The sequence below is a fragment of the Chrysochloris asiatica genome, unplaced genomic scaffold (genome assembly GCF_000296735.1).
Source record: "Chrysochloris asiatica unplaced genomic scaffold, ChrAsi1.0 scaffold00092, whole genome shotgun sequence".
Taxonomy (NCBI): Eukaryota; Metazoa; Chordata; class Mammalia; order Afrosoricida; family Chrysochloridae; genus Chrysochloris; species Chrysochloris asiatica.
In genome coordinates this window covers 2,145,980-2,161,253 of record NW_006408610.1, presented here as the reverse complement: position 1 = coordinate 2,161,253, position 15,274 = coordinate 2,145,980, and positions in this window count along the sequence as shown.

The window sequence follows — 15,274 nt, the reverse complement described above, 5'->3', positions numbered from 1 at the left end:
TATTGAAAGTGCCATGGGCTGCCAAAAGACCCAACAGATCTGTATTGGAAGAAGTGCAACCAGAGTGCTCCTTGACGGCCAGGATGGCCAAACTTCATCTCTCCTACTTCAGACATATTGTCAGGAGGGACAATCTCCAGTCACTAGAGAAGGATATCATGTTTGGTAGGGTGGAGGGTCAGAGAAAAAGAGAAAGACTCCCAACAAAATGGATTGGCGAAGTGGCAGCATCAGTGGACTCAAGTGTGGCAACAATTGTGAGTTAGCCCAGGACCAGGCAGTATTTCGTTCTGTTGTGCACAGGGTCGTTATGAGTTGGTACTGACTCAATGGCACCTAACAACAACAACAGTAATGACTCAGTTAATCTCCATGTGGTCTTTCATCCTGTAGAAGGCTCGCCTGGACTTGCAATAGTAGGTAGTACTTACTCATGGTAGGAACAAATGAAAACAAGGACTATATGCTTGGAATTAGGGGGCATTTATGGCCCTGCATTTGCATGTTCACCTTCCATGTGGAAGACCAGGTTCGATTTCCAACCAACACATTTCATGCAAAGACACCAGTGGAAGCTTGCCTCTTGCTATTATTACTACGCAGTATTCCCTCCTGTTGTGCAGGGGATCACCATGAATTGGGGGCGGGCACAATGGCAGCTAGTAACAATAGATGTGGGATTGGCACAAGTTCATTTACACTTGTAAATTCTATTGGTTAAAACTAGTCAGCCTGGGATAGGGAAGCTGATTCCACTTCTTCATGAGAGGTGCTGTGAAGTGACATTCCAAAGGTGAAGATACAGGGAGAAGTGGAGAATTGGACTGACTTTTTGTCATCTATCTACCAAAAAAGTTATTACAAACAATGCTGCTGTGGATACATTTGTATCTACTTCTCTCTACTCATTTGAGCTGAGATTCCTGCAGGGAGATGCCAAAGAAAAGATTAGGGCCTCCTAAAGTTCTTACAGGGAGAGATCTAAATCCAGGGAAAGATTAATGCCAAGACACATTGGAGATCTCCAAGGAATGCTGGGCTTACAGATGTGGAAAGGAGACAAGGGCTTTTTCCCAGCGCTGACAAAGAGAAAGCCTTCCCTAGAGCCAACATTTTGAATTTGCACTTGTAGCCTCCTTAAGTGTGAGAGAATCAATTTCTGGTTACTAAAGCCATCTATTTGTGATATATCTATTATAACAGCACTAGAGAACTAAGACAGCATGTGGTACCAGGAGTGGGGTGCCACTCTTGCAAATACCTAAAATTTGGAAATGATTAGATAAACCTAGATTGCCTAGAGGTAGCATGTCAGTTCAAGCCCACCAGCCACTTGGTGGAAGGAAGATGAGGTTTTCTGTTCCTACAAAGTTTTACAGCTCAGAAACCCTATGTTGTTGTTGTTGTTGTTAGGTGCCACCTAGTCAGCACTGACTCATCGTGACCTTATAGAGTAGTTTTTCTGTTTTATAGGGTCGCTGTGAGTCCGAATCTCTTCAATGGCAGTGAGTTATTTTGGTAAGGCTCTTGTAGGAGTCCTGATGGTTCAGTGTACCAAATGTTAGGCTGATAAACCCAAGGTCAACAGTTCAAACCCACCAACCACTCTGTGGGAGAAAGAAAAGGCAGTTAGTCTACTTCTATAAAACTTGAAAGCCTCAGAAACCCTAGGGAGAAGTTCTACTAGGGTTGCTCTAAGTCCGAATGGACTTGATGACTGTGGGGTTTTCCTGTTGGTTTAAAGATGATCCCTGGGTGTGGGTTCAGTTTCAGGTTTGAAGAGTTTCTCAGGGCCACACTCTTGGGGGTTCCACCAGTTTCTATCAGACCAGTAAGTCTGCTCTTTTTTATGATTATAATTTTGTCTTACATTTTTTTCCTACTCTGTCCAAGACCTTCGTCTATTGTGATAGTAGTGACTGGGCACCATCTGGTTCTTCTTGTCCTAAACTAGTGGAGACTGTGGTTCACGCTATTAGCCCTGTGGGCAAATTGTTTCCTTGGGTCTTTGATTTTCTTCACTCATCTTTGCTTCAGACAAGGAGAGACCCATAGTTGCACATTCGATGACCCCTTGAAAGCTTTACAATCCCAGTTGCTACTCACCAAAATAGAATGTAGAACATTGTCATTGCTGTCTACGTTATGCCAGCTGACCTACGTGTCCCCTGAGACTATGGCCCTAAGCCCTCAAGCCCAGTGACTCACTCCCTTAAGGTGTTTGATTATGGCCAAGAAATTGTCATATTCTTGTCCATGTATCCGTCCCTATCTACATGGATATATTTGCAGCATATACAAGTACACATATGTGCATATGCAGAAATGGCCTCTGCCAAATGTATGGTGCACTCCCATATGCTACCCCACATCTTGCATATATACTTATATAACTATTTGTAAATTACTGTTTGTTGTTACTGTTATTGCAGGAATTGTGTATCTAACAGTATTTTCCATTATTGCCTTTTACTCTTATTCTGAGTGTCTTTCTTTACCTTGGTTGTGTTCTGCTGACATTTTCCTTATTGTATACTGCCTTTCCCTTCACCCATGTTAATACGCACCTACTCGCTAGTTCATGATTCCCACCCCCCTCCCCCGGTAACTATCAAAGAATGTTTTTTTCTATGTGTAAACCTTTTCTTGACTTTTTATAGTAGTGGTCTCATACAATATATTTGTCCTTTTGTTATTGATTTATTTCACTCAACATAATGCCCTCAGCATAAAGGTCATCCATGTTATGAGGTATTTCACAGATTCATCATTATTCTTCAACATTGCATAGTATTCCATTGTGTGTATGTACCATAATGTATCCATTCAGCCACTGATGGGCTCTCAGGTTTTTCTATCTTTTTGTTCCTACGAATAGTGGTGTGATGGACCTGTGTGTGTCATGGCTTTTACTTCTCTAGGACATATACCTAGAATTGGGATTGCTGGATCATATGATATCTCAATTTCTGACATTAAGAAAGTGTTATACAATTTCTCACAGTGGTTGTATCAGTCTACAATCTCACCAACACTGCATGAGAGTTCCAACTTCTCCACACCCTTGCCCGCATGTGTTGCTTTTTGGTTTGTTTTGTTTGAATCATTGCTGTTATCCCTGGGGAATCTTGGTATAGCACTGTAACATAAACACAAAGTCAGTTTGGACTGCAAGGCCAGAGGTTCAAACCCACAAGACACTCCTCAGAAACCCTATACAGAGTCCCTATGAGTCAGAACTGACTCAAAGGCACTTAACAATGTAATTATTGCTGGGGTACTATAGAATAAGCACTGGACTGCCGACCCGAAGGTCAACAGTTCAAAACCACCAGTCGCTTTTGGGAATCCTATACAGGACGCTATGAGTTGGCACCTACCTTGATGATACAGAGCAACAATGTCTAATGATGATGAGCATTTGTTTCTTCAGGTAATTGTTGGCCACCTGAATGTCTTCTTTGGTGAAGTGTCTGTTCATGTCCTTTGCCCATTTTTTCATTGCATTGTTTTGTCTTTTTGTTGCAGTGTGGAAGTTTTCTATAATTTTTAGAGACTAGTCCCTTGTCAGATATTCTTAAATTTGTTATTCTTTTTGATGCTAGTGCAGGATTGTTTTCTTGATTTAATTTTTAGATTGCTTCTTGCTAGTGTATATACATACAATTGATTTTTGTATATTAATCTTGTACTCTGTGCCCTTCACTGCTTAGCTCAATGTTTCCCAAATATATCTGAGCAGGGGGACACTTATTTCAAGTACCATTAACATCTCCCAGAATTCATGTTCCTCAGCACACTGTTGGGAAACACTAATCTAACACCACACAGTTAACTTGTACTTTCCCCCATGATCCATGGAGTCATGTATTTCAAGCTTTTAATGGCTCTCTGTCCTCTAGTAGGAAGGCTCTCCCTGGCCTTGTGTGCTTGGGAAGTTCCTCTGTCTACTTTGGGAGCCCTCTGAAATGCTTCCTGCCATGATGCTTACCTCCCCTCCCCACTCATGCATCACCCCGTGTTACATGCCAGCTTGTCTTTGTCTGTGAACACATCTCTCTTTCTCAGGGCACAACTATCTGGAAGGCCAGGCTCAAGCAGGCAGCAGTGTGCCTGGGGCAGGAAAACTTGACTGAAGGAATGACTAAAGTTAAGAGGCTTGGGGGACACATAAGTAATGTTGAGGTATCTTCACATCCATTGTGCAGAGAGGGTATTCATTGGGATCCAGAGATAGAAGCTCCAAGAGTAGGGGACAGGTAATGTGCTGGCCAGTACCTTATATGAAAGCCTCATGGCTATTAATGCTAAGCCCTCTGTCTGAGCTGGTTTGGGAATCAGCCAAGAAAGAACATCAGGCCATCTGGCCACTGCCCACCCCACTATTCCCCAGCCAGGCCAGGCTCCTCATCCTGCCGCTCTCAGGGTAATTTTCTTCCAGGAAGTCTGCCTAGCTTCTCCACACACAGCTCCTCTGTCCAACATGGCTCATGAAGACAGGGTTTAGCTTCTCTCGGCCTCCTCTTGATCCCTGGCTCCGTGCTTATACAATAGGAATTAAGTGCAGGGTTGATCGTGCCCTTCTCTGTGTATAGCAAACAGCAACAGGCATTGTTCAGGGTGTGCTCTGTGTGTGTCAGACAGCTCAGGACACTCATCTTCTCATTTCATCCCCATGAGCTTGTGAAGCTAGTGCTTTTCTATCCCCATTTGATAGAAGGAAAAAGGCAGGCTCAGACCTTAGAAGTCATTTGCCAAGTCCTTACAGGACTCAAACATCCTATCTTGTCTACTTGGGGAGCCCATGTTTCAAACCACGGTGTCACATTGCCTTTGGATGCAACCAGAATGAGGTGTGTACTCTATAGGTCAAGACAGACTGTTGTGGGAGGTGGAGGACTGCTCTCAGGAGGGGGAGGACTGTTCTCAGAAGGTGGAGAACTGTTCTGAGGAGGTGGAGGACTGTTTTCAGAAGGTGGAGGACTATTGTGGGAGGTGGAGGACTGTTCTCAGGAGGTGGAGGACTGATCTGGGAGGTGGAGGACTGATCTGGGAGGTAGAGGACTGGTCTCAGAAGGTGGAGGACTATTCTCAGGAGGTGGAGGACTATTGTAGTAGTAGGTGGAGGACTGATCTGGGAGGTGAATAAGTAATCAGGGGAGGTACTCTTGGAGGAGAGTTCAAAGGAAAAGTTCAGTGAGCCCGCCCTTGAGCCCCTGTGATCCTTGGAGCATATATAGTAGATGCTTGTGAATAAAACTTGAGAGTCTGATTTCATACTTGATTTCAAGCCCAGGAGGGCTAGGTGGTGTCCAGTGGTGCAAGGAATGGCCCGTGCCCTCATGGGCCTTATCAGGAAGGACACTGGGTGCCTTGTGTGTCTTCCTAAACCCTGCCCTTTCCGATTTGCCCCTGGCTGGCCAGCCGGGAGTTTGGCAGCTGCTGTGCCGGGCTTCACTATCTCCCTGCGCTCCTTGGGAAGGAGGCCTTTATCAGCAAATGCTGCTTTTGAAAGCTCTAATTGTCAAGCACAGTCTCATCAAAGGGGCCGAATGGCAAGCCACCCCCAGCCCACTGCACCCCAGCAGGCTCGGCGGTTTCCCCACGAAGGCGGGCGGGTGTATATTTTAAAATATCTAAATGCAGCTGAAAATAAAAATTATTTACACTCCCCAGCCAAGCTGGCAGGCTGCTTTAAAGTGAGCGCTGACGGTGTTTCTCCCTCCTGTCTCTCTGTGGCTGATAAAGGGCCATAAACAAGGCTGACACATTTATAATAACCTTTTCTTCCTCTCTTTCCTCCCTCTCCTGGGCTCCCATCTCGGCCTCTCACTCACACTATGAGGGATAATTTTTTATTATTTTGCCATTAGCAGAGAATAGAGAGTTTGAGAAGGGAGAGGGGAGGGGAATGAGGGTGGGGAGGGGTTGCCTAAAACGTCAAACCATTTAGAAAGACATGGCAAAAGAACAAGCAGCAACTTTTATTTTTCTAAGTCAGCAGCCGTGTTTGGGATGTCACCATCACATACAGGATTTGGAAAGTCGTTTTCCAGTAGGCCCCACCACACACCTCCATTCTAGTTTCCACTTTCCTGCCCAAGGGCCCAGAGCCAAGTCCACAGGAGACAGGCTGGGTTTTTCCATTTTCCAGATTGATGATGGCGCCTGGACCCAGCGGATGAAGTGGACCATTCACAGCAAGAGGAAGGGGCTCTGGGGAAATTCTGCCCTACCGAGTCTGGGCGCAAGTATCTGCTGATGTGAGGAGACTGGGAGGGCAGTCAGGGGTCTTTGTAACAGCCTGGTCCCAAAGCCTACACAGGCTGATGTCACAAAGGCTGTGACAAGGGACAGGTACAAAAGTATAGCAGAGTTGGGGTGAGGAACACAGGGTCCCCCAGGTCTACCCAGTGCTTTTGCACAGGGTGGGGAGAGGGATAGCTGTGGAAACAACAGAGCAGGTCCTGGCCATAGACTCTGTCTTCCCATGGGGCATGGGGGACAGCAAAGCCTTCCCCTCTAGTGGCTTTGCAAGCTGTGGGGGGACTGTGGGGACTATGAGGCCTTGTCAGATACCCCCAGGAACTATCAGAGGTGACAGGAAGGGACTGAAGAGCTGGTGGTCATGCCTGAGCAGAGAAGGAGAGCCATTACCTTTATGGAGAGTGTGGCTGGACAACTGGATTTTGTGCTTTATACAAAAGGGGCATTCTCAGAGAGCCTGGCTTAAGAAGTCTGGCATATGGCTCCCATAAATTTTCAGCTCCACTAGGGAGCTAGCTAAGACCTCTCCTGGTCTTAGAGTTGGAATCACAAGTCAGGTTCTCTTGGGTGGGTGTCTGGCTAAGAGGAGACTCTTCCTATCCAGGACACCCAAGTCCACCACTACTCTCACCAAGAGCTGGTTGCTGGCTTCGTATCAGGAACTGCAGCGACTCCAGGACTGGGGAGAGGGCTTCCTAGACGAGGGCTCAGCGTGGGTCTTGTGGAACCTGGTGGATTTGGAGCAGCGAGAAGAGATCAGGGAGAATATTCAATGTCCTCACCTTACAAGTCTAGGGGATGCCACTCACAGGTAGTCATCATATAATCAGTCGCCATTGAGTTGACCCTGACTCATGGTGCCCCCATGAGTGTCAGACTAGAACTGTGCTCCCTAAGATTTTCAATGGCTGCTTTTTCTGGAGTAAATCAGCAAGGCTTTCTTCCAAGATGTCTTGGAGGAACACACTCTTCCCATCTTTCTGTTAGCAGTTGAGTGTGTTAGTGGTTTGCACAACCTCAGAACCCCATAGTTCTCCTGATGGTGCTGTCAACTCAGGGCCGATTCATAACAACCCTAAATAGAGTTTCTGAAGCTGTCAATCTTTAAGGGAGCCGTAAGCCTCATCTTTGTCCCGTGAAACAGCTGGTAGATTTGAACTGCTGACCCTGTGGTTAGCAGCCTAACTTGTAACCCACAACGCTACCAAGGCTCCTTATAGTCCTCCTCTTGTTAAGTGCCATTGAGTTGGTTCCAACTCATAGAGACCCTGTATAGGATTTCCAAGGGTTTGAACTGCCAACTTTGTGGTTCTCAGTCCAGTGCTGATCCTATATGTGCATATTTAGTAGGACAATGTCCTGCATATGGCAGAGAAACATGTGGAGGAAGGGGCACCTGTTGCTAATCCTCATAAAGGCATCCTAAGGCACATATTCATTCAGTGCCACTGCATGGCCTTAGGAGCAGAGTGTGGAGGTGGGGCTCAGAGAAGCTCAGAGACATTTAAGGGGAACAAGCCTGGTTCTTGCAGGGATGAAGGGACAGGCCCTGCACAAAGCATGTAGACTCTACAGATTGACGAAGGTGTATACACACTTCAGCACAGGTGAGACACTGGTCAGAGATCAACGCAGGGAGGTATGAACTGGTGAGTGGACACCGAGTCTCCTCTGGTCTAGTTCTCACAGCCACCATTGTGAAACCAGCTCACCTCCAGTCAGCAGGCAGGATGGTTGCCTCACTGAACCTGAGGTACTCGAAAATGGCCAGTGGTGGAGCCTGGTGGGTTCCTGTGTGATCCCTGCTCAGCAGCACTGGCCTGTGAGGCCTCCTTGTCCCCGGAAGCTGGTGATGGGGCTGATGTCTGTCTGGCTTTGGGCAGCACCCCAGGCCTTGAGCCTCATCTCCTTCCATTGAGCTGAGTGCAGGGTGCAACCTGGGAGTTGGAAGGGGCTAGACCGTCTGGACTAAGTGGATGCTCACTCACAGCCCATCCACCAGGCACCTGGGGCTGTCTGGGCAATAGCCTTGGACTGGACATGCCCTAACCCACCACACTGGTACTCTGTCCACTGCTGACACACTGGCTCCCCAGGAACCCCCCGAGTAGCTGCCCACCCCCTGGCAAATGAAGACCCTAGTGATGGGTCTAACATCACAGCCTATTGGAGGTGGGGAGGTGACACTTGTGATGATCTTTCTCATTTGCTGGGTGGCCACAGAGAGGAGATTGGCCTCCTCCTTGCCCCTGCTCCCCGGACCTCATGCTCTCTCTCTCTCTCAATGTACATCCTTTCTTCTCACCATCAAAGGGACATCTGCTTCTCTGTGGGAGAGAGACCAACATCCTCAGAACCAGCTCTGGGCTTTGATGTCCAACTCAGCTGACTTGGCCCAGCCAGCAGCAGCCCCTCCTCACCTCCCCACTCCCCCAGGCTTGCCTTCTATCCCTCAATGCTGTCCACTGGCCTCACTTCTTGAGTGGTCTCAATCTGGACATCTGTCTAGTTCAGCTCCCTCCTCAATCCTAGCCAGGGTCAGCTCTGGGCCAGACTTTCCTCCTCTGTCCAGCTTCCCCTTGTTCTAGACAAGGGGTGTCCAAGTGCTGTGCCTCCCAAGACCCCACCAGGCCCATTTCCCATTTCCCAATCATTTCACTGTGTCATATGTGGACTTAGTGAGTTGAAATGAGCTGGCACTGGTCATTTTGAATCTGACAGATTGTTTACTATGCCAGGAATGACAAATTGAAGAACGATGTAACATTCATCATCAAAAAGAACATTCCAGGATCTTTCTTGAACTACAATGCTGTCTATGATCAGATAATATCCATACACCTACAAGGAGTGTGTGTTGGCCTCCTACCCTCAGGATATGGAAACCCCTCCAATGTTAGTGCCTGGTCCTACCTTCTCTGTCCCTCAAACAGGTAGCCGCAGTATAAAACGTATTTGCTTTACTGCTGTGTCCCCAGGCAAGTCAGGCCAGAGAGCAGCACCAATGAATGAATTATGGGCTATGAAACTTCATGAAGTCTCAGAACCCCTGGAAGCAGGTGGAAGAAAGGAAAATATTAAAACCAAGAGAAGCCTCTCGAAGCTGGGAATGGGGCCCCAGGCTGAGGACAAAACACTGAGCATGCCTCAGCCACCCTGCTTCCTAGATCAGGCCAGGAGTGCGGGTGGCTGGCCCCCCACTGCAATTGGGGGTGGGAAGGGGGGTCAGTGAGGGGTGGGCAGAAGGTACGAGCTGACTTCCTGTCTGTTGCTCATTCATCATCTTTCCCAGGAGGCTGGCAGCACACATTGCCTTTGCCTAGCTGCTGGACGAGCTGACGGGAACAGTTTGAAGGGCAGTGGGCCCAGGAGGACAGAACCAGACTTCCTGAGAAGGGCCTATAACTAGTTCCACTCCGATTCAGGGAAGGGTGCTCTCTGAGATCACCCTTCTCAGCCACTGGATGCAGGTCACTCCTAAACCACTCTCCCTTGTGTCTGAGTCTCCCTTCCAGAAAGGGAGGGGATTGGAGTAGGAGGGTTATGCAGGGGCTGGGGAAAGGACATGGGTGGAGGGGAGAAGGGAGGGCCACCCCCATGGCCTGTGCCCTGGAGATTTCAGCTTCACTAAGAAAAATGGAGCATCCAGAAAGAGAGCCGGGGATGGTCTTGCTCTACTCTGCCGAGTTCAGACCCCAGGCCTGGGTTCACTCAGGGCCAGTCTAGGAGGAATGGCAGCACAGGCTGGGCATGTCTTCCCAGGAGAAAAGTGGCCTCTCTTCTGCACATGTCCAGGGACAATTAGAGAGCAGGCCTGGGACAAGGTGTGGCCTCTGTTACACACATGGTCACTCAGTACAAGGGAGGTCAAATGGGCATCTTATCTATTCTCATCACTCGTCAGCCTTTTTTCACGGAAGCAAAAGCCCAGGTAATTCAGCACTGTGAGGGTCCCAGCCACTCCAGGGAGAAACACAGAATGCAACTCCATCTGCTCGGGCCTTTGTGAATGGAGAAAATCTGAAAAGGTGGACGTAAAGGAAGCAGTTCCTCCAGGAGGAAGTAGTGAAGGCTGTTGTTGTTAAGTACAGCCAAGTTGGTTCTGACCCATAGTGACCCTATGTATAGGGTTACCAAGGAGCAGCTTAAACCACCGACCTTGCAGTTCAAACCGACTTCACAGTCCAGCGCATTAACCCACAGTGCCACACCAGGACCAAGAAGTGAGAAAGTGCAAAGTACAGGTGGATAACAACAGCATGATCTGGGGTTAGGATCTGAAGAGGCTGGCCAGGGCATGAGTCTAGAGAGAACCAACAGGCTAAGTCCTTGTTCTGGTGACAAGGAGCCCTTCCCAGACTTCCCAAAAGCCTCAACCTCCAGGATAGAATTTGACTGAGCACCTGCAGCCTCAAGGCCTCAGAGAACCAGGCCCTGGGAGTAGGAACTGCTGCAGAGCAGGGTGTGGTCCAGGGCAAAGCTCCAAGGCTGGGCTACTCCTGGTGGACATGACCATCTGGGTTCCACAGGCTGCCCCCTGCAGGTGAGGCTCAGGCAGACAGTCCACTAGAGATAGGTGACATTCCCCAAAAACACCATATGCTCCTGCTCAAGACCATCTCAGAGCTGGTACCTCTTTATCATTTGAACTGGTCACTCGTCAGCCACAATTCACTGTTTCCGTTGAGTAATGTGACTTCAGAGATCCCAGCAATGAATACCCCAGAAGGGAGAAAGTCCTGCTCTCTGGCCTGGACATAGATGTGTTGAGGACCAAGGTGCTGGTGGTGGAAGGAGGGGGTGGTGGTAATGGGGTGGGCCTTTCTGGATTGTGATTGGCTGAGCTTTGTGGTGGGCCTGGAGCTCCAAGGGTCAGACCTTTCCTAGGAACAGGATGGTTTGAGGATTCTAGAGCCTACGTGTTTTCTATTCTGTGTATCATTTCCATATTGCTGTTAATGATGTTTTATTTGTTCCAAGTAAACATCTGACGAAGTCCAGGTCAGTGGATTATGAAAATGAAATATTCTAAGCACAATGCCTCACCCTAAAATAACCCATAATTTGTGTACATTTATGTTATTACCCAACATGTGTGCTTATGTGTATGTATTCAGGCATGTGTGGGGGTGAGAATGAGGAAGGTGGGGTCAGCCACCGGCTCCTGTTCTGTCACCATTGGCTGAGCTCCAAGAAAGAAAGAAGGTCTAGGGGACAGGAGACCAAAGGACCCCACCTATCCCAAACATCTTGGGAGAGATTAAGGGAATATGGAGAAGTGCCTGGGTGGTGCCAACAAGTATTAACCAAAAGGCTGAAGATCTGAGTCCACCCAGAAGTCCCTCCAAAGAACGACTTGCTGATCTAATTCCAAAATTTCAACCATGGGAAACCCCTCGGAACACAGGTCGACCTTGACATACATGGGGTTGCTATGAGTCAGAGTAGAGTTGACAGAAGCTGGTTTTAATGGAGTGTGGTAGGTGGTTAGACCTCAGCCAGTCAGAACCTCAGAGACAGCAGGTCTGAGTAGATCCCTGAACCAGGAAAGTGTAACTGCCTGGATCAGACCCACACGACCTCAGCCTAGTCTCATGCCTTCTCTGGGCCTTGGGTTCTTGTGCTGAGCACCAAGACATGCAATACTGTGGCTCCGAGATCCAGGCCCAGCAGCCCCACCAGCCCCCCTACACAGAAAGGCTCCCAGGGTTTTGAGACTGGGGCATGGCTGCAGACCCCCTTCAGGGCTCTAGAGAAGGCCCAGGCTGACTGGGCAGTAAATGGGGCAGGGAGGCCATAAATCCCGTTCTAAGAAACCAGCCTCCCCCCACCACCACCACCACCATCTCTGGCTCTGTGATGGCCCCTTAATTTAACCACTGCTGTCACAACAGCATTGTGGGCCTGCTCGCCTGGGCTCCTGGGATTTATGGCTCCTGTGAGACCATCTCATGCTTCAAACACTGGCGGGATGCTCCCACAAACCCCAGCTCTGACCAGAACCAGTGTCAGAGTAGAAAGTCCTGACAAAGGTAGCCCCTCTATCCTCTCCCTGGGCCCCCCAGCCTCCCACCCCACTCCTAGACAGAGTTCTTCTGCTGACAGGATGAGACTGAGGACCTGGCCATCTCCAAGACAGGGCCAAGGACAGGATTCCTGCCCTAAGTGCAAGGGGCCCTCCCCCCACCCATCTGAGAATCCTGAGTGGGCTCACCCTCTGCCACCCCTCCTGCTTCTCCACCTCCTTGAGGCAGGCAGTAGAATGGGTCACACCAGGTCAGGGGCCAGTGCATTCACTGACCGAGCTGTAGGTCTGGGTCCCAGAGCTGTCCCCTTTGGCATCCAAATGAAGTTCCACCAGGCCCGGTAATCAGACTGGATTACCAAATCATCTTCCACCCCAAGGCTCCGTGACTGATTCTAAATGAGGATGTCTCCTGACCTTGGGGACGGAAGCAGAGTGGTCAGGAATACTGAAATTATACCCACCTCCTCCCAAAGGCCACACAGACGCCCTGTCCCCTCACCACACCCCTCAGATGGAACCAGAGGCCTGTGGTTCCTCATGCTGATTCTGAGTCCCAACTAATGAGACCCCTTTCAGCCAATACCAGCTGGTGTTTGGACCATGCAGAGCTTCTATTTTAGAACCAGGCAAGCCAGGGTTCAGATCTCACATCGGAGAGTTCCTTGCTGTATGACCTTGAACAAAGGACTAGAGCCAGCTTTCTCCTTTGAGAAATGGCGACATAGAGGCAGGACTGCCATGTAACCGAGGCTCAATGAACATGGCTCCCATTCTGAAGTTTGATGGGGATGCCAGGTTGGCTGCCCCCAGTGGAGTGCCACCAGGACAGGGGAAAGCAGCTAGGCTGTGCCCCCATTTCCCTCCTGAACCCGGCTGGCCGGATGGGGACGAGTACTCTTCAGAACCAGACCTCTCAGCATGGGTGGTAGGAACAGGGTGGGGCTGGGCTGCTGTCAGATTAGCCTCTCAGACCCCGCAGGGGAGGGTGGGTCACGGTCTAGCGGTCTCCAGGAAACCAAGCCCCTCCCTGGATTTTGCTGTCCTCCCTCCCCTCAACCCTAGCTGCTGGACTAGGTCCAAAGGAAGCCTCCTGACACTGGCAAGGCCTCCTCCAGACCCCGAGCTCCAGCCTCAACAACCCCAAGTTTGCCTGAGAGGTCTAGGGCATAGATGGAGAAATTGAGGCCTTGAACCCCTTTTTGCTGTGCAGCTCTGTGGTAACAGAGGAAGGTGTAGATGGAGTCTCTGGGCTGCAGGAAAAGCATGGCTGAGGGGGGTCCAGAGTCAGGACCCCAGAGACAGCTTGCTGGTGAAGGCAGATGAAAGAAGCAGGCTCAGAGAAGCAAAGTTCTGAAGTGGAGCCTTCTGCCTTCAGAAAGCAAAATGTCCTAACTCCACTTCATGGGTGAGGCCACAAGACTCAGAGAAGGCAAGTAGTCTACTTAACATCACACAGCTGATGAGGGGCAGGATTAGCCTACCTGAAGCACAGGTGGAGCCAAGTGGGCTAGGACTGACGTATCGGGGGCCAGTAGGTTACAGGCTGAGGAATGGGTGATACAGAGAGGATGGGGTGAAAGAGGGAGCAGGAAGGTCTCGAACACCAGAATTTGCCTTTCCCTGACCCTTTACCTAGGGTGGCTTCCTGGGGAAAGACTTTGAGGTGACAGAGAAAAACCCTATGAAGGTAGCGATGGTTCTGTTCTGCCTGCCTCCCACCCCCACAACTCTGGGAGGCAGGGAAGGGGGAGCCACCCTAGCCCCTCTAATAGATTCTTCTTTGATCATGTTTTTGTGACCTTTGTAAAAGGCAATTTAAATTCTAATTGTCCTGTGAGCACCAGAGGAATCAATTAGAGACAAGAGCAGCTAATTGTACAGAGGAGGCAAGTCAGGGGCAGGAGGTATACAGAAACACAGGCGCCCCACGCCCCCAATGCCTGCGGGTGGCCTCCAATCTCCACAGTCTGTGGCGGAAGGTGACAGGGTCCTCCCCTGGGCCAGGTCAGAAAGCTAAGTGAGAGGTCCCCCCACCCCACAGACAGCTGCTTCCCTAGACCTCAAGACCCACCCACAACCCAGCTTCTAGGTCCCTTTACCACGGAAGCTGTCACTGCCAGTGTGCCAGCACCTCCATCCCACCTGCTTCTTCAGACCCTGCCCACAGCTGCGGAGCTGAGGCTGCCCTGGCCAGTCAGCCGTGAGCCCTGCCCTCGCTTGGTCTCTGGTGAAGTAGCTCTGAGAAGACAAATAAGCCTCCCTGTTACCTGCGTACCTGTGAACATACAGGTATGTACATCTATCACAGAGCTCTCTGGGTGATCGGACACACGATTGGTCCAGGTGTTCAGAGCAGGGCCTGGGGTGGGGGGTGGGGTGATGGCCCTGCCCTGCTGTCCCATGCTGGGGCTTTGCTCTGAGTGGTCACTAAATGGCCTTCATGACCTCTATCAAGGTGCTTGCCTATACCCATTCTTTTCAAAAAACCCCTGTCTTAAGCCAGGGTTTCTAGAGAGGCAAAAGCAGCAAAACATATATATGTGTATATAGAGAGAGACCACCACTCGTCTGCCAGGTTGTCATACTGTGGTGGCTTGTGAGTTGCTGTGATTCTGGAAGCTATGCCACCAGTATTTTAAATACCAGCAGGGTCACCCATAGTGGACAAGTTGAGCTTCCAGACAAAGACAGACTAGGAAGAAGGAGTGAAGAACTGCTTCTGAGTCTTTAATCACTGAAAACCTTATGAATAGCAGAGAAACACTGTCAGATACAGTGCTGGAAAATGAGCCCCTCAGGTTGGGGCTCAAAATGCGACTGGGGAAGAGCTGCCTCCTCAAAGTAGAGCTGACCATGATAACGTGAATGGAGTAAAGCTCATGGGAGAAAAGCTCACAGGACCTTCATTTGCTGATGGGGTACAATTCAAAATGAAGAGAAACAGCTGTAAACATCCATTAATAATCAGAACATGGAATG